General features: G+C 41.2%; 1 long non-coding RNA gene across 1 annotated transcript; it reads left to right on the top strand.

The window, feature by feature from the left end:
• The first annotated feature begins 3,681 nt into the window (after window positions 1-3,681).
• LOC118162150 lies at window positions 3,682-11,374 on the top strand. The gene is made up of 2 exons (XR_004748317.1): window positions 3,682-3,833; window positions 4,779-11,374. It is a non-coding gene; the product is annotated as an uncharacterized LOC118162150 (long non-coding RNA).
• The last annotated feature ends 8,844 nt before the right edge of the window (window positions 11,375-20,218 follow it).

Consider the following 20,218-nt stretch of genomic DNA (forward strand, 5'->3'; position numbering starts at 1 on the left):
ATTCTTAGCTGAGCTCCTCAGGTTTTGCCCTGAAAAAAGGGACACTTTTTGAATAGAAGTACTGTGGCTTTGTTTCTATGAAGCCTGAAGCACATTTCAAATCTTGAAAACTGTTGCAAAACCAGCAGCCTTCCCTGTGACTTACTTTTCAAAGGCACTGAGTTAATTCCCAGAAGGCGGTGGAAATGCTGTCTGTGATCAGGAGGGCTGTGTCTAAGAAGAGGAAGAATTCCCCTACAACTAATTTTTACTGACTGGGTACAAGAGAGCAGACAACCCTGTGGAGAGCAGGTCAAAATGCCCCTGGTAGGCTGGGCGTGCCTTGGTGGGACAGATCCAAAACTGCTTCCACCAGCTTTGCTCCAGTGTAAATGTACTGGGGAGAGGAGATGGTATTTTCAGCCTCAATAAGCTTAATTTACTCGTGTCTCTGTCAGCTAGTTACTGTTTTACTGCTACAATGCTAAGAAGTTTTCTTTAACCCTAAAAGACCAAACGCCCTGAAAGGCGTGCTGTTCACCTAAACTCGTGGCTTCGAGACTGGTGTGACCGGCAGAATTTTGGGTTCTTTGATCACGGGAAGGTCTATGCTACACCGGGCCTGATGGCACCGGATGGGATGCACCTCTCTCGGAGAGGGGTAAGGATCTTTGGTCAGGAGTTGGCAGGGCTGATAGATAGGGCTTTAAACTAGAGTCGAAGGGGGAAGGGGCTAAAACCAGGCACGCCGGTGAAGACCTAAGGGATGGTACGCTAGAATCAGAGGGGCTGTGTGCTAGTGAGGTCCTTCGGTCAGATCCACAAGGTGCTGAGTGTAAGGAGACGCACCTGAAGTGCTTCTACACGAACGCACGCAGCATGAGGAATAAAATGGATGAGCTAGAAGTCCTGGCCCAGTCCCGCAACTACGACATCATCGGCATAAGCGAAACCTGGTGGGATGAGTCCTGTGACTGGGGTGTTGCGATAGATGGTTACAGGCTCTTCAGGAGGGACAGGCAGGGTAGGCGAGGTGGTGGGGTGGCGATGTATGTGAAGCAGGGGCTGGACTGTGTGGAACTTCAGGTCGGCAATGGCAAAGTTGAGAGCCTCTGGGTAAGGATCAAGGGACGAACGAATAAAGGGGATGTCGTTGTGGGAGTCTATTACAGCCCGCCTGGCCAGGACGATAGCGCCGATAAATCATTCTTTACAGAACTAAGAGAGGCCTCGAGATTAACTCCCCTCGTCCTTATGGGGGACTTCAACTTGCCAGAAGTTAACTGGGAGTGCCACACGGCTGACACGAGCAAGTCCAGGAGGTTCATGAAGCACCTAGATGATAACTTCTTGGTGCAGGTGCTAACGGAGCCAACTAGGAAAGGTGCCCTCCTAGACCTGTTGCTAGAAAACAGAGAGGGTCTGGTGGGAGATGTGGTGATTGGTGGCCGCCTTGGTCATAGCGACCATGAAGTGGTTGAGTTCAAAATTTACGGTGACAGAAGGAAAAGTGCCACCAAAACCTCATCCCTAGATATGGGGAGAGCGGACTTCAGGCTGCTCAGGGAACTAGTCAGCAAGGTCCCCTGGGAAACTGCTCTTGAAGGCCTCGATGTCCACCAGAGCTGGTCATTCTTTAAGCGATGCCTCCTAGAAGCACAAGATCAGGCAATTCCTAAATATCGCAAGTCAGGCAGGCGGGGCAGGAGGCCGGCGTGGCTGACCAGGGACATTCTAATGGAGATTAGGCGGAAACAGAGAGTGTTTCGCTACTGGAAGGAGGGCCAGGTGTCATGGAAAGAATACAGGGATGCTGTTCGTGTTTGTAGGGAGAAAGTTCGTGTGGCCAAAGCACACCTAGAGTTGAAGCTGGCTGTGTCTGTGAGAGAAAACAAAAAGGGTTTTTTTAGATATGTGAATGGAAAAAGGAGAACTAAAGAATACATAGGGCCGCTCCTTGATACGGAAGGTCTCCTCACGGACAATGACATAGGCAAAGCAGAGACACTTAATGCCTTCTTTGCCTCTGTCTTCATTGCCGATGATGGGCTTTGGGACCCAGGGTGCCCCGAGCTGGAGGACCGGGACGGTGGGGATGACAAACTCCCAACCGACCCTGAACGTGTGCGGGATTTGCTACTCCACCTCGATCCCTACAAGTCCATGGGTCCGGATGGGATTCATCCCCGGGTGCTGAAAGAGCTGGCGGACGTCATCGCGGAACCTCTCTCAATTATTTTTCAACGATCCTGGGAATTTGGAGAGGTCCTGGTAGACTGGAAGCTGGCAAATGTTGTGCCGATTTTCAAGAAGGGTCAGAAAGAAGACCCTTGCAATTACAGGCCTGTCAGTCTCACGTCAGTGCCTGGTAAAATCATGGAGAAGATGGTTCTCGAACTTATTGAGGCGCACCTGGGGGACAAAGCAGTCATTGGTCCCAGCCAGCATGGGTTTGTGAAGGGTAGGTCCTGCCTAACTTTTATGATAAGATCACCCGTATGGTGGACCAAGGGAAACCAGCTGATGTGATTTTTTTGGACTTCAGCAAGGCTTTTGACACGGTCTCCCATAGGATCCTACTGGACAAAATGTCCACCATACAGCTAAATAAAAACATCATACAATGGGTGAGCAATTGGCTAACGGGCAGGGCCCAAAGGGTTATGGTAAATGGGGCTGCGTCAGGCTGGCGGGCAGTCACTAGTGGGGTCCCTCAAGGCTCCATTTTAGGGCCGGTACTTTTCAATATTTTTATAAACGATCTGGATGTAGGAATAGAAGGTATTTTGAGCAAGTTTGCTGATGGCACCAAACTTGGAGGAGTCGTGGACTCGAATGAGGGTGGTAAGGCCTTGCAGAGAGATCTGGATAGGTTGGAGAGCTGGGCGATCACCAACCGTATGAAGTTCAATAAGAGCAAGTGCCGGGTCCTGCACCTGGGACGGGGAAACCCTGGCTGCACGTACAGACTGGGCGATGAGACGCTGGAGAGCAGCCTAGAAGAGAGGGATCTGGGGGTCGTGGTAGACAGCAAGTTGAATATGAGCCAGCAGTGTGCCCTGGCAGCCAGGAGGGCCAACCGTGTCCTGGGGTGCATCAAGCACGGCATCGCTAGTAGGTCAAGGGAGGTGATTGTCCCGCTCTACTCTGCGCTGGTGCGGCCTCACCTCGAGTACTGTGTGCAGTTCTGGGCACCACAGTATAAAAAGGACATGAAACTGTTGGAGAGTGTCCAGAGGAGGGCTACGAAGATGGTGATAGGCCTGGAGGGGAAGACGTACAAAGAACGGCTGAGGTCACTGGGCCTGTTCAGCCTGGAGAAGAGGAGGCTGAGAGGAGACCTCATCACAGTCTACAACTTCCTCGTAAGGGGGTGTCGAGAGACAGGAGACCTTTTCTCCATTAACACCAGTGACAGGACCCGCGGGAACGGGGTTAAGCTGAGGCAGGGGAAATTTAGGCTTGACATCAGAAGGGGGTTCTTCACAGAGAGGGTGGTTGCACACTGGAACAGGCTCCCCAGGGAAGTTGTCACTGCACCAAGCCTGTCTGAATTTAAGAAGAGATTGGACTGTGCACTTAGTCACATGGTCTGAACTTTTGGGTAGACCTGTGCAGTGTCAAGAGTTGGACTTGATGATCCTTAAGGGTCCCTTCCAACTCAGAATATTCTATGATTCTATGATTCTATGAAATGATCAGAGGGGGAATATGGGGGAAAAGCAATGATTTCCAGCAATTCAGAACTGCAGGCTTTGAACCATTTGGCACGTTTGTGGCAGGGTGAGAGATGGCATTTCCGAATCATCAGCTTCTGAAAGGCAAACTGAGTGCAGCCTGCCTGCGAAAATCTGGTGAGGACTGAATTATGCAGGGAAGAAAGGAGGACCATATAATTTGCACAGCATGCCATATATTTTCTCTCTCTCTCTCCTTATTCTTTCTCAGCTGCCTTCTCTAGCAAAATACTGAAATATAATCCTTCCTTCTGAGAACACAGTGAATAATTCTTTTCTAGACAAATTCAACCCAGGGAAATACACTGGTTTTAATGGCATTGTAGCTGGTTGAACAAAGTCCAATTAACTTTATGGTCCAATAATCTGAAGTGCACTATTAAATTTTTCATCAAAAGATGCTGGCAGCGAAAGACAGACTTTTTATAGCACTTGCTACATGAGACCATTCCCTTGAAATCATGCTTTTCAGTAACCAGGACACTTCTCCAACTGGTAGGAGTTTGCACACTGCTAAAACTGCCCTTCATGCTTGTGTTGTGGCAATAAAAAGCTGCTGCCAGAGTATGGGCTAACCAGCAATGCAATGTGCAGGGCAGGCAGCCAGTGCTGCCAGCCATCTCTGTCCCCTCTCCCATGGCAAATGTCAAATAGTGGAGAATCAGGAAAGAGAATTGACTGACTTGCCTCTTCCCATTTGCCTTCTGTGAAGCCTGGTGCCTTGCTTCCTCTCTGTTAGCGGTTCATCTGCACGTATTTGCTTTTTCTGCCTCCTGTTCCCTCTCCACATCAAGAAGAAACGTGAGTTTTCTGTCCAGAACTGACTGCACATAATTTATTACCTGTTTTCTCCTTTAGAAGTGTATCTGTGTTAGTGCTTTTTAAATACTGGTTCTCCATCATGTATCTGCAGTAATTATTACTTTCCTTTAAATGTAAAATGTATCTATATTAACTCTTTCTTTAAAGAAAAAAATAACTGATTTTCCTAAGGTTGATAAATTCCTCTACAATTTCATCCTCTCACCTACATTTGTTGTTGTTGTTTTTTGTTCTTGGCAGGACTGAAGGAAGAGTTTGGCCACATAAGGAATGGTTTCAGTATTAGTGAGAGCTGCTGAGAAACAAACAAGTTTATATTTGATATGATTCCATATTAACAGAGGCTGACCTTATCCGAGGGCAGCCTTAAAAGGGAAGTCTGTTCGGTCCAAGGCTTGAGAGTAAACAGACAAGTGGTCCTTATGTAAGTAGTAATAAGCGTTTACAACATTGTTCAGATATCTTCATTGTTCTTAGCTGTACTTTTGCAATACTTTTTTGTTGTTGTTGTTGTTTAATTTCCTTTCTCTACTGTAATCTTAATGCAGTCATAATGGATTTGATTAAATGTTGTTGCTCTTTCTTGGCTTATTACAAACTGCTGGCAAACAATCGCAAGCTCAAACATGCTCCTGCAAAATCGGCTGTTTAATAGCACCAAATAACAAACATGTTTTTGGTGAAGAATTTGTGAACTGAACAAAGGGATGCATCTCCTCAGTGTGCTAAATGAACACACTGCCTGCAGTTAGCAGCACAACAGATAGATGAAGAAAAAGAGAAGTAATAGAGAAGATCGCTTGCTAAAGTTTACACAAAATACCTTTTCTGTAACGCATGCATCACAAAGGTAGCAGAAATGCTGTGGAGCAGTATATTGGATATATGAAAATTTGGTTGGGATGACCTGCAGCTTGTAAGCTCTTCAGGCCACAGACAGTTTCTCTCTGCAGTGCTCCTGATTGCCACAGCAATAAGAGAAGGAAATAGTAATTACTGTCTGCTGGGTTTTGTTCATAATAATAAATAGATGTTGAATTTTTCCTCAAGTGAACAAAACCACCAAGTCTCACTTTCAAAAATCTTTGATTTGAACTTTTAATATACACTTTTTATGTGTACATGTGATTTCAGCTTGCATCCTCATAGAGGATGTCTTGCAAGAACAGACTGGGGTTTATTTGGTGAAACATCAGCATGTACTCCTAGTGCTGAACTGGGCCATCAGAGAGCAAGCTACGGCTGCCCAGTCACAGTAGGGTGACTCTGTGTTGATTAAATTGAAGAGTATTACTGCTAAAACCACTTCCCAAGTCTGCTCTCATTCATACTGAGTCTGAGCAATGATCTGAACTAAGTGACCACACTCCCTTGGAACAGAGAGACTGCTGCTGAAGGGAATAGGATTGTATACCTATAAGGTGCAAAGAGGGATTTCTTCACCTCTACCTGCCTGAACCAATCAATGCAAAATCACTCCTGAGAAGACCTCAGCACGTCAATTTTGCAGGCATTAATGTGTTTTCCAAGCAAAACCTTGCATCCGTTTCAATTTTCCCCAATACTAGTCTTGACGTGAGTTGTTTTGTGGTGGGTGTAAGTAGCACAACGTGTGAATATTAAAAAGTCATCTCACAACAGGCAGAACTGTGTGAGGCACCACTGGTCATCAGCATGACAGACATGTAGAAGGTCAAAAGATCCAGAAGGACACTTACTATTTAAATTACTTTTGGAATAGAGGTCAGGCATACAGTTATTCTGAAAAGAAAATTGTCCAGACCCCAGGCTCTGAGCACTCTAGTCATTCCTGTGTAATGCCAGCACAAATACCAGTTTGTCTCTATAACCTAGAAAATCTTCAACATGTAGAAATGGCAAATATACAATGAGCCACTTTATTCTGCAGTATTTGCAATACCTGATGCCTTTGTCACTACCTCCTGGTATTTTCTTAACAAGACTATTTTAAATAGAAATTTACACAAGCTGTGTTTACCTGCTTATGGAGGAGATCTGGCCACATGGTACCAGGTAATGCCTGCTCTGCAAAGTGCTGCAGTAGGCTCCAGGTTTCTTCCAAGCAAAGTTCAGCCTTGGTTTTGACCAAGCTATGCCATTTGGGATACTAGCTCTTCTTCGTGGACAGAGGAGCTGAAAACATTTGACTACTTTGCTTAACTAGGCTCTTGGTAGAGCAAGCATCAAAAAGGAAACCAAAGAACCTTCTTTGCTTACAGAGATGCTGAAGGCCTTCTCAGTAGATGTCTTACCTTTGGAGGTGTGCTATCCAGACAGTGTGCTCAGTCCTCTGCATGCATGCACAGTCTTATTCTTTACATGTTCTTTACATGATCAAGGGTAGCCATGGAGTGGCTGGATTACCCACTTGGCTGACGTGTGCCTAGGTGAGACCAGAGGAGATTATGGTACTTCAGCCTACAGGAGGTACAATTCTACTTGACGGTGGTCAATGGAAAAATTGAAACTTGTTTCTGTGAGATTGATACTACTTCATTGTGTTTTCCTACAATTACAGTCAAGAAGTTGTATATGGAGTTCTATGAATTTACAGCAATGCTTATAAAAATGCAGCACTGCAAAAGTCAAGAGCTTTCATTTCAGAAAATTTTGTGTAAATCTTGCCTATTTTATTATTTTCTGTAGCTGCTCTCGATTAAAAGTACAGCTTTACAGACTAAAACATATAGAATTGAAGGAAGCCAGCATATGCTATTTTAGTGAGTATATTATCTAAAGTGGGCCTTCCATCTGTTTCAGAACTAATTATTACATCATCTTTATGTAGCTTGATTTACAATGAGTGAATTAAATGCTTATGTGAGTGCTTCATACAATGTGAAACACAGCTGTGACATTTTTAGAGGCAGAACAGGGCAAAATGTTCTAGACACGCTGAATTTCATTTTTCTTCTGTTTACAAAAATATTCCTTTGTAGCAAATATTTTTCACACTCCCTTAGTAATACACTATTGTATTTTGAAGAACCACAGAACATCCATTTGGATTGCAATAAAATACTGAGTATTTTTATCTGCCAAAGAGAAGATTTTGACTTTAGTGATCAAAACAGCTATCTCTATTAAAAAAAATTCAGATCGTTCTTCCTAACCTAGCTGTTGCCAAACAAAGATAGATTAAGATTAATTGCAGTAATTAAACAGAGGGACAGGGTACAGCATTAGTAGGAGCAATGTATCACATTCTCTGTTTCCAGATACTTTATTCAACAGGAAGACAGAAAATCACATGAGCTCTAGTCTAGGCTATGTACATTTTCTATTAGCTGATACTCAGTTACAAGGCATGTGCATATATAACTTACCATAGCATATCTTTCTTTAAAAAAATCACTTTAGCTGGTGAAAGCAAGCCAGATTTAGAACATATTTCTTGATGATATTATAGCCCTTTAAAATAGTTTAATGTGAGCATATTTTTAACTTGCATTTTTTGTTTTGGTGTTCAAAATTTGACTGATAAATTTAAGTGAAAAGAGGTAGAATATAGATTAGGGTCTAGCCAAGTCTCTTGTTGAAAAACAAATAAGAAATATCCACCATTTTCTTCAAACTTTTTCTCTATGCAGTCTTTTTGGTGGTGGTGTTTTTTTGGTTGGTTGGTTGATTGGTCTGCCTTAAAAGGCACTCTGCCTGAAGCCAGTTTTGGCCACATTAATGGGCTCAGGTTACAGTGTCACTGGGTTCGCAGCAGGACACTGCAAATTAACTACATTGCATTTACAAGACTTGACCATATACCCATCTAAAACCCCAACATATTGGTTGTTTCCACAGAATAGAAGATAAGGGACTGCCTCATCTCCCCCAAACCATATCCTGACAGGATGGAGGGATAGAATTAAAAATCCTGCTTCTATTTAGGATAGTGGAAGGCACATCAGCCAATAGAGTATGGGCTTAGCACAGCTCCTTTGCACCTCAGAAACTCCAGCTCTCCCAGCACACTTCTTCCCCACACCGCTAATTACAAGAGCAGTCACTTCTTAGCAAGACATAAGTTATTTCAATAAATAATAATACTTTAAAAGTATAATTCCTCTTATGTCCACTTCAGTGCAGCATAAACACACCCTGTTTTGGCAGCATTGGCACAGCTAACGGCTTAGTCATTAGTCAATAGAAGAGAAATACACAGATTAAGAAATCAATAGGCAGTTTTGCGGGCAGAAAGGAGCAGAAAATAAACAGAGCCGTGTTCGAGAAAGCAAATATGTGCTTTTCTCATTTAAGCTTTGAACTGGAGAGTCAACCTGATGATGGGAGGAAAAACACTAAGCAAAACTGGGCAGGGGGAATGTATCCCTTGCAAGTAATTTCCCATGAACAGTTGCCTGCTCTGACATCTTTTGATTGAGCTATTTCTAGACCTAACCCTTTGCTTGTAAATACTGATGCTAATCTTGTTTCAGAAATGTTTCAGCTTGGCAAGACATTAATAAACACTGTCCCAGAAAATGCTTGGAGTCCAGCCATGCACAAAGCCTTGTTTTAATAGATGGATCAGTGGTGGAGGTAGGTGAAGACCAGGAGAGGGATTCTCAGATTCCTTGGTGGTTTTTCAGACACATTTTGACCCAGTAAAGACATGGTTTGGCCTTTTATAAATAACTGCACAAGACAGATTAGTTACTGTTAATGCTCCTAGAAAACAAAATTCAGTTCACAGACTGAAGTTCACTTGATGGGAAAATAAATTTTGAATTGGTGGAAAAAGCAGGCACCCTATAATGGTGGAGTCATCTAGAAGGACAGCACAGTAAGGCAAGGGGATATCTCTTCACACTTGGGCTACAAGTTCTCTAAGCCTCCTTGTAGGAGTCTAATCATCAGGAACTAATGTATTCAAGAGGCACTCTTCAGATGCTTTTGAAAACCGTAACATATAAGTCACTGTCTGTTAAATAAGGAGCAAATTACACTAAGTTGTCTCTTATCACAATGGATGGTTATTATTAGTTGTTAAAATAAAGATTGGCAGCATGTGCTAAACAACCACAGATAGGTCCCCAGTGTTGTGGAAAGTTTAATACAAACGCAAAATATGCTGAACAAAAGAGACATATTCAAGTCTAAGTAGCTTCCAATCTGAGTAATGCATTAACAGGACATAAAGAAATGTTATTTTCCTTATTCAGTGCATAGCCATCAATGAACATTCACCATATATCCCCGGCTAAAGGCCTTCTCACCCTTTATGCCAGGTGAAGTATATTAATAGCAACAAGTGTCACTGGAGGGAAGTGGTGAGCGGGTCCTTGTTATAACCTGTTGTTGATAAGAGTGATCCCTGTCCAGCTGAAGAGTGAGCCTCAGCCGCCAAACAAATTGCTTTTGTTTGATCTTGCTACTGCAGCCATGTAGGGAAAGGTGCCAAGTACAATTTAGAAGTAGCCTTTAAATAGTGGATAGCTATCATGAGAGGTTGCTCTGAGTGAAAACAACACACACTGGGGGGTTTCCTGATGTGGGAAGGCTTACTGTCTTCTAACACAAGATGATGAATATAGCATTCATAATTGAAGAAAAGCTTAGGTTCTCTTTTGGCTCAGGCAGTATCTGAATTGTGGTCTACTTGTTTGCCTGTGACATCCTGCAGTCTGTATTAACAAAAAATATATATCTCTTGAATTGCACTGAGATAGTAAAAGCCTCACACACAATCTGGCAGGGACCATGTTCACCTCCCCCTTTCATAGCTTTTCCTTAGGTTCTTACAACCAGCAGAATGTTTATGGAAACATATTAAGAAATACATTATTAGCAATACAGACTTTAATGTCATGATTCTGCTTCATTCTGTTGAAAATATAAATATATTTCAGCATCAAAGTCAATAACTCATTACAGAAGTCACCATCTAGTGGTATCTAAGAACACGTACTGCTGTTATTCAAGTTTAGAGGTGGTTTTAGGGACTCAAAATAATGTCTTCAGTTCTGCTCAGGATGAATTACTGTAATTCAAGCTAGCCTCTCAGTTAATATATATATGGTATATAATATCATAATATTTAATAATGCATTTTATGTATTATATATGCATGTATTAATATATTAGTATCTATATTTTAAGCAAATCTGGTGTTACTCAGAGCAAAACTTCATTCAAATAAAGCTTTAATTCATGTATTTAAAATTATGGTGCACATCAGTGAAAAAAACCATCTGCTTTTAGCCTTCTTCTCTTCTTTTTATTCATTTATATGCGTTGCATCTCTTTATGTGCATCTATAGCTATACATACATCTTTAACCAAGGCTCCACAGCATACCCTTGAAGGCGTCTGTATTTCTAACTAGCCAGCTGAGTTGCAGAGAGAAACTCGTGGTTAACTAGTACTACTCTATAACTGCTGGAACAAGTGACATCTCCCCCACTGCAGCTATCTGTTCAGAGGGAAAGCTATTAGGACTGACAAAGAGAAGCTCATTCTTGCTCATTATATTTAGAGCCCTTACAGATGAGGCAATTTTTCACTCTTCTCAGTTGTGATAAAAACTGAGGACAAATACAGCATTATATGCTATTCTGCTATATCTAAAAATGTTCTGAATTTATTTATCCTTCAGGTAAAGCTGTATGCAAGCCAGCAGTCTTCCCCCCCCTCCCCCAGTCTACCTTTCTTATCTGCATTTATATTTAGCATTATCACTGAGCCAAATCTTTGAGACCTCATTTGACTTCTTACCCAATCTTTCTTCTTGCATTAGTCACCATATGAGATTTGTCTGACTAAGAACTAAATTAAGACTTCACACAGAGGATGTGCACTAGAACTTCTTGATGAAAAAAGAAATCACATGGCAAACAAGATAAGACAGATTACAAAGGTGCATGATAGCAAGCTATGGCATTTCTGCTCTTGGGCTTCCAAAGCACCAAGGGATACATAGTATGGAGCTGGGGGTGAAGAAATGCGGTAGGCATGGTGAGAGGAAGGCTAGTCTATAAATAAACAAGTATGATTAGCACTTGGCCATGTGCTAAACATTTGTTGCTGGGACTCCCATGGAAAGAGCAGTGTCATCTGTCACAGAGGCTAATACAAGGTGCTAATAAAGGCTGACTTACCCTCTTCACTGCAAGGTTTCAAACTTGACCCCTTCACACTGCTCTAACTACCATCTACTTTTGTAAGGCATTTATTATGGTGACCTCAAATGTCAAGGCATTGTGGTGAAACATCTTTCCATGGGTGAGTGCTACAGTGATAGAGCCAGACTTCATTAAAGGGAAGAGCACAAAGGAATGAAACCATCTAATAAAACATTTTGCAAGCTTTGGAGATGAATCTTTGCAAAATTTAATCTGAAATGCAGAGATTTTAAACACTGTCAACAGCTTTCAGTTCCTGCCTCCTTATACTGAAGTCTGGAAGAAAGGGACAAAAGATAACTCTCTATGTAGACTCATTAGGTTTTGCTCCTGCAGTAGCAAGATACCACACGACAGCTTAGGCACAGTACCTATCTATATTTTTTTATAGTGTTGTGAATGCAAATAAAATATTTTACTTTAAATTCCTCCATTTAGCTACTGTATTTTAGTTCACATTTATCTTTGGTTAAAAGCAGGGTTTCTGCAGTTCAGCTCAAGAGAGCTGACTTCTTAGACCTTACTTGACTGCTTCAGTCTGTAAAGTCTGACTTTGTGGTCCTCTGTGGTGTCTAGGGAGGGGAAGAAAGCCGAAAGAACAGTATCGAGTCAGAGATCCTGAGAGCCCTAGTGTCAATAGGAAGAATGCAGAGTCATACTACCAATACATAAGGCTATGTATTACCCTTAAAATACAATTCAGTCCTCTCCTGGATGAATTTTCTCTGTTACTGTATTCTTTTCTTTTCTAAAGGCATGCTACCTTATAAGTAGCCAAAGACACCCCTTGCCTGGCCTCTCCTTCTCACCAGTGCTCTTAAAAAATTGCTTTTTGCAGATGGGTCTAAAAGGCAAGACAGAGCACTTAAAGTTAGGGATCTGTATCACAAGCATAGAAGAAATAAAACCAGAAACACTTTAGAAGAGAACGAAAAGAAGCAATAAAGACTCTAAAAGAACAAAGTGGATTTAGGGAACACTGAAGCTCCACAGCTGTTACTGGAAGAACATGGGAAAGATGGATAGCCAGAATAGGCAGCCAGGTCTGCAGGTGGTACGAATTAGCATTGCTGTGGTAAAATCAGAAGCGCTGTGCTGATTTACACCAATAGGTACTGAGGACTGCTGCTAGGAAGGAGTGTGTAGCAGCCCTGCAATACACAGAGTTACTTTCTCTGGAGAATATTGTTTCATTCCCTCCCGTAGTTTGTGAGTGACTGCTCCCTGGTGAGAACATGAAGAAGTTGTCAGGTCTATTAACCTTAACAAATGTAAATACGAACCCAAAATGTGGAAAAATGCTCTCATCTGAAATGAATTTCATTCTAACAGACTGCTGAGTTAAACAGTCCCTTTTGCAGCAGACACAGAAACACGGCCACTGAGAAATAAAATTGTTTACCTCATTCTTTTCAGGTTGTCCTTCCTGCCTTTCCCTTGGTTTGGTTGGCACCTCACGTAAGCAGCTGCATTGAAGAAGGTTTCTTCCCTAGTGGAGTCACTTGTGCAATTTATCACAAATAATTTACTTTCTTTTCCATTCAAGACTGTTGTTTGCAATTTTTCAATGCACCTGCAATCTTACCCACCAACTTGCTCACAAAGGTGCTGGTAGGAGCAATCTTTATGCTCAGTTCTTGTAGCAACTGACTGGAGCCAGGAGCCACATCTCCTAATTTCTCTTCCTTGAAGGAATAGCATGACCCCCGTCCCCTACTCCACAGTGAAAGAAGCCCTGTTGCCTTTTACAGGTTATCTTCGAACATGGACAACTGTATGGTACTAGACTAAGATCAATGCGGAGAGTTTGGAGTGTGACTTGGTTTGGGATGGAGCCCATAAAATTTACATTTCCTATGAACACTTTGGCAATAAAAACAAGTAATTAGAATGAGACTCACCCCACATTTCTTTTAGGGCCATGGCTGGGCCCATACAGAAGGTCCTGAGGGAATCCTACTGCACTATGGTTGGGACACTGGGAGCTGTGGGAAGTGGCCTATTTCTCCTTGTGAAAATTTGATTCCTAAAGAGCTCCCAGCATGGACCATTACCCTGGAAGGGATGGAATGGGGCTAGAGGGAGGACTGGACTCAGGAATTCACTTGGCAGATCTTCTGCATTTCCTGCCAACATACACACACATGCTTGCAAGAAACACTGGATAAGATCCCACTAAAATTCAGTCTGTGCTTTGGGCTGGGTAAGATTGCAAAGCAGCTCTGCAGCCCTTCTGTAGCTTAAGAAAGGGAGAATCCAATGTTCAGCTAATGCTCTCAGATTCAGTTCACTAAGAACCAGGTTCATTCACAGATTGAAAGCTGAGCACTGCAATGTTTAAGAAGTTAGAGGCCAGACTCTGCTTCGTGTTTGTAAGGCTGGATTATGTGCTGAATGGGGATGGCCAGGCTCAGGGCTGCAAAAGTTGGACATGTCACAGGACTGAGCATTGTGCTGCTGTGGCATGCCCACCTGTCAGCCCTCTTGGAGTGGCACTGCCCTCCCCCCAGGGGTACGTAGGGTAGAAGCAGCCCACCAAAGTTTGTCTGTCCAGCCCTGTAAGTGCAGGTGCCTGTGACTGAGGACTGCCATATTCTGAGTCTGGGTGTCCAAACCTGGAGACAGGAGATGCTGAAAGCAGAGCTGGGGAGAGAGACTCAAATTTTACCCTTGGCGTTATCTGCAGTTAGCTGTGAAGGTGGGTTTCAGCCTCCAAGATCTCCCTGGGGACTTGGTACTGTGCTTTCAAGTGTTGGCAAGCACTCTGCTTCCTCATAATGCAGGGCAGCAAGAGAAGGGGGAGGATTCTCTTTGCTTAACAGCCTAGAGACTGAGGGTTCTTGCTCAGTCACCAGGCTTTGAACTTCTGAGTAAGCCAACATAATGAGAATTCAGAAGCAATAGGAGAGTTGTCTTAATATGCAAGAATATTCACAAATCATTTCCCTGCTATATTGGCACAACTTTGCTCAAGGAGACAAAGGAAAAAACAGGACATATATTTGACAGAATAACTTAAAATGTTTAAAGGATACATGTACATTAGGTCCCTCTAGCTCCATTTGCATGTGGATGCAAAAAGCTATTTGTTTCTACTGTTCTTCTCTTCCATTAAAAAGCCATTTAAACTTCTGTGGAGATTTGCTTTCAGTTTTGAACTTTCTTCTGTTTGTTGGTTTCCAAGTCAGAGGTAAAATGGATAGCCCTTCATTTTATTTAGCAAGAAATGAATTACAAGAAAGTGGGACCTCTAGGAATAAAAAGCCTTCAGACTCTATGTTCACGTAAGTGTAAAATGTACTGCAAGGGAGAGTGCTTCTCCAATTTTGCTACACATTTGTAATAATAAAAGAGTGGACTCTGAGGAGAAGCGAGCCATGAGCTGTGTGATTTGAACAGTTACATTAACACATAATAAAGAGGTGCAAAGGTTCAAGGCAGTTTTCTCTTATAAGGAAAAAAAATGCAGAACACGGAAATGAGAAAAAAAAAAAAAGACAGCAAATTAAAAACCAGATGTTATACCTGATAAATGTAAATCTAGACTAATTTCCATCTGAAAACAAATAAAAACACACAGTTGCAGCTATAGCGGGGGAAGGAAGTCAGGAACAAACGCGGAGACAAAGGACCGAAGGAAGGATCGTATACATCCTAACGCACTATTACTGGTGCTTGGGTAAAATACAATGCGGGAATGAATGGGAACTGGTACCAAGACGATAATTTACAACACAGAGATACACAGAACATTCTGTCGGTGTTTCGTAGGAGGAAAAACTAATGCCTGAGTCATTCAGAAAGAGCTGACAGTCTGTTTATAATACCCACATCTGTCACACTGCACTCTGTTGTAATCACACTCCCCTTGATGGGAAAGGAGAAGATTATGTACATCCCTGGGGAAGGATGTACTCATACGAATCTGCAGACAACATTCAAAGAACAATCCAGTAAGAACTTGCCTAATTCAAGAAGCAATAGAGCATACAGTGCCAGTGAACCACATCCCATACATAACAATGCTAAAAGAGAAGGAAAGGCAGACTCATCACTGAACAGACCTTCAACAGCAGACTTAAAGCCAGAGAACTGTACTCTGAGGGAAAATACCTAATACTAACTAACTCCTCCTGAGCTGCACACAGCTAACCAAAGCTGGGTCTTAACGGTGCCTGACTTTTGGTTTTCGGTGCAATTTTGAACAAGTGTAAATCATAGGACAGTGATACCCTTGATACCTCAAGGGACTGTTTGGGAAGTGGATTCATAAGAAACTTGGTGTTTCACTTGCTTTGTGCTTGAATTTAGTCCAGGTTTGCTCAAAATTTGGCCATAATTCGAACTCAGCCCAAACTGGCAATATAGGGTTTTGAAACCTCTTCCTGTCTAGGCTTACCAGAAAGCTAACAAGCTTCAGAAAATTGGCAGGTCAATTCAACAGCTGCAAACAGTTTCCAACTCCAATCCTATGGAATTAGAGCTTTTTGCTTTTAAAATGAACATTTCACATAGCCATCATCTTATTTTCCCTTTGTACAACATTCATGTTTCACAGATGTATCAGAAGGCACACTTAGGGACAGAATAGATTAAAATGCCTTAGAAGGAAGTCCTGCTTGTTGAATATCTAGAAGGAAAAAAAAAAAAAAAAAAAAAAAAAAAAAAAGAAAAAAAAAAAAACAACGTCTCTGATTTTATTTGAAAAACTGGCACAAAATGCCTAGCCACTATAGGGAAAGTAATTTTAAAGACTGAAACACACCGAATTTTGAACAGAAATTCAGAATTCTGGGATAATTTGCAAATATTTCCTTATTTCCTTCTATTGTCTCTTTGAGGCAAACTGTATCGAAAACAAGCTATGGTGCTTTCGATTTAAATTCAGTGCTAAACAGTTATATTCCAGGCTGCCTATATAGCTCAGCTTTTAGGAAAAAAAAAAAAAAAAATCAATAGGATTTTATACTAATTACAAATATGTAACAGCTCAGAGTAGTCTGCTCTCCTCCACTGATAGCATCAGTGTAATTGTAGTGCCAATGAAATGACAAAGATTTGAACCCTTGCAAGATAATGATAACATTGACTTCTGCTCAGCAAAATAAGGATTAAGGCCACGTGATTTTAACAGTACAGATTAAGGCCACATGATTTTAGCAGTACAAGCAGAATGGTACATAATAAAGGTTCTATACTTAAAAAAAAAAAAAAAAAAAAAAAAAAAAAAAAGACTAAAATTAGAAATAAATATTATTGCTGGATTAATATCTTTGCACAGATTTTAGAGCTTTGTGAATCAGTCACCTGAGCCTTTCCCCTTCTCTCCTGCTTATCCTGTAGTGACATTTCCCTGGCAAAAAGCAGCCAAGAGCTGCAGCTACATGGTGTTCACATTTTCCTGTTTCAAGGAGACAACCAGCCACTGCCACTCCTGCTGTTACACCCGTGAGTGCCAAAAAAGCACCCCATGACAGAAACTCTGCCAACATCGCTTCCCAAAACAGGCAAGAGAGCTGTGGATTCAAGGGCAGTGCAGGACATCAGTATTTTTCCTCTAGATGAAGGTGTTGTTACCAGCTCTGCAGAGTGTGGTTATTTCATGAGTTGAGCCCTAAGCTGAGGCACGTGTCTTACCTGTGGTAAAGCAACAACCTGTTCTCTACACATCACGTGAAGATGTAGCATGCTTGTCAGAGCTTTATGCCTTGACAAATCTGGGAACTGGCTTGGAAAATGGGTATATGCAGATAGGCATCTGTCACATATGCCTTCTGTATTCTAGTTGTATAAATGACATTGCCACATTTTACAGCATTGTTTTTAATTTTCATCTCACATCCCCAGCAACCCATATGGAAGGGGATCCTTGTAGTTAGACTACTCCAGCTGTTTTCATGTTGCAGCTTTGTGGATTTGCTCTGGTTTATATGTATTTTGTCTGAATAAATATACACATAAGCTAATAGGAGATCTCATGTAAAGCATCATAGAGAAGCTCATACACCTTCCCAGCACCCTCAGGCTATGGTCTATGGTTCCAGGAGGTATTTACTTACATGCCACAGCCTACTGGTTTCAGGCATACTTGCACAGGAGCTTTACTTCTCTCAGGCTTGATTTTATACTGTTGTCCTTATTGTTCCTCCTCCCTTCTCTAGCTTGCAAAACGAAGCTGTTGAATATCTATATTTTGTATCATGTCTGTAAGACCTGTGGCAGTGCACTGCTTTTAGAGATTCTGATCCCAGAAGGGACCTTCAGCTTATCAGCTACTGTCCTTCAAACCGTGCTTTGAGTACTTGCAGATGGAAAAATAAATAATTAAACAAACAAACAAGCAAACAACAAAGAAATGAACAAAAACATGTCTTCAGGGAACATGCCCACTCTGGAAAGACATTGAAAGATGGAGAATCCATTATTTCTCCTGAAAGTTAGTTTTAATCTCTCCTATCCATAAAAAACGTGTCTTTAGATTCATGGTTCTTTCTGTGCCCTTGCTTGCTAGATTAGATAGATGATTAATTCCCAGTATTTTCTCCATGGACTGTTGGTATACTGCAGCTAAGGAGTTTCTTTATCATGGGTTCCTTCTCTAGTGCCCAGCACAAAATGCATTCTTTACTCCTTATACAATCCTATATGGGATGCTGCTCCTTATAGAGAAAAAAATTAGATCATCCCTAGCTTCTTTTACATGTACAGTTGAGCATTTTTGTCATGTTAACACATCACTGTGTGCTGCTACCTTGAACAATATGTCAGTTTTGAGTTTCTCTATTAGCTTTAATTAAAAGATACTAATGCCTAATAATGTAAAGGTATTCTTAATTCCAGCCTCTATCAAAAATATCCGGACTGCTGTTAGCCATACTGGCTCACAGACCCTTTTTCCAAAAAGCTTAAATAGATGGTTACATCTTGCAAAGTGTTTAGTACTTACACTGAGGACTTACCCACTGTGGTGGTTTACAACATAAATCACGTTTTCTAAGTCACAATTTTTCTTGTTGGACATATAAGTATTTCAGAGGTAGCTAATGAGGGGAAACAGGCTTTCTCTGGAACCACATATGTGACACTTAGATTTCCCTGTAAAGACAGACACAGCGTCTGACCAATTCTAATTTACCTGTCAAAGCCCAACAGTGTAGCAGTCTGCATGACCAGGACAATGCTGGGAATGCTCACCGTTTTCTCCATCAGTGGAGCTCCAGGAACTCTGGTCTATATCTGCTGAAATTTCTCTCTAAAATCAGCACAGCCTTAGCTATAGGCAGGTCCAGCTCTGGAGGGTGAGGCTGTCCTTCACCCAAGGAATTATTTTGGAGATTTTTTTAGCCATCTTCACTTCACTGATCTTTTTTTGTGGAGTAGGTCACTACCCACAGTTGTATCTGGAAGATGGAGGGGGAGAGAACTAAAAGCAAGAATGTGGTGGTCAGTCAGACTGACTTTAAAGAAAATCATAAAAAGTGCCGTTCAGCAACATGCAATTGTCTACAAAAAGTGTCTGGATTCATCAGCTCTACCATGCTTCCTATTTAACATCAGAAAAGATTAAATGCAGAAACATTACAAATTTCTGTAGCCAGAGAAAAGGTTTCATCTCTGATTACAATGTTGAAAGTAAGAGTGTATAAACAAAGACAACACAAAGTCATCCTGAATAGCACTTAGCATCTGATTTCCTTTTTAACTGCTACTTGGGCTCTTTGAATGATATTACATTGGTCTCATGAATTGCTAGTCCCTAGATTTGAAAGCTAATTTAGCATTTCAAGTTAGCATATTTAGCATATACAAAATTAGCCATAGTCTTAGGGAAAACCACCTGAAAAATAAAATACAGTAAAGGACTTTTACAAAAAAACACTATTTTTATAGCATGTCATGTAGTTTTCTTCACTTGCACACTTCTATCAGTCCTAGCTTAAACAATTCCATTGTCATAAAATTCAATTTTTAATTTAAAATTGTACTTATTTTAATCCTTTTCTTTTAAATCAGCTTATTAAACTCTTTACATATGCAACTGATACTAACTTTTATTTGAAACATTGCCTTAAGAAAATCAACATTCAGCATTTCTATTTAAAGTGTTCAAGTTTTTTCACAAAAGGAAAATATTTTTTTCTAGGGCTGCATTTGCAGTTGGATCACAAAAATAAATTAATAAATAAATAATTTTAACAGATATAAAAGAACTATGACTAGAAGGCAGAATGTTAATCTATTCCAGAATACAAGTTTTCATACAGATAACTTACTCTCTCACACACTATATATGCAAACAATCTGCATTCAGATTTTTATTAAGTTCCAGTCCTTCAGGAATACTTAATATTTCTTGAACACAATTTTCAGGAAAAAGTTGCTGAATTTCATTAACTTAAGCATTATAAGCTTTCCTTATTCTAATTTAAGACATCATTCTAATTTAAGACATCATAGAAGTTATTATTCTGAAAGAATAAGAGAATAAAATATTCAGTTACTCAAAATGTCTTTTCTTTATCCCTATCCTTTACCCCCAGA

Source organism: Oxyura jamaicensis, chromosome 2, assembly GCF_011077185.1.
Source record: "Oxyura jamaicensis isolate SHBP4307 breed ruddy duck chromosome 2, BPBGC_Ojam_1.0, whole genome shotgun sequence".
Classification (NCBI taxonomy): domain Eukaryota; kingdom Metazoa; phylum Chordata; class Aves; order Anseriformes; family Anatidae; genus Oxyura; species Oxyura jamaicensis.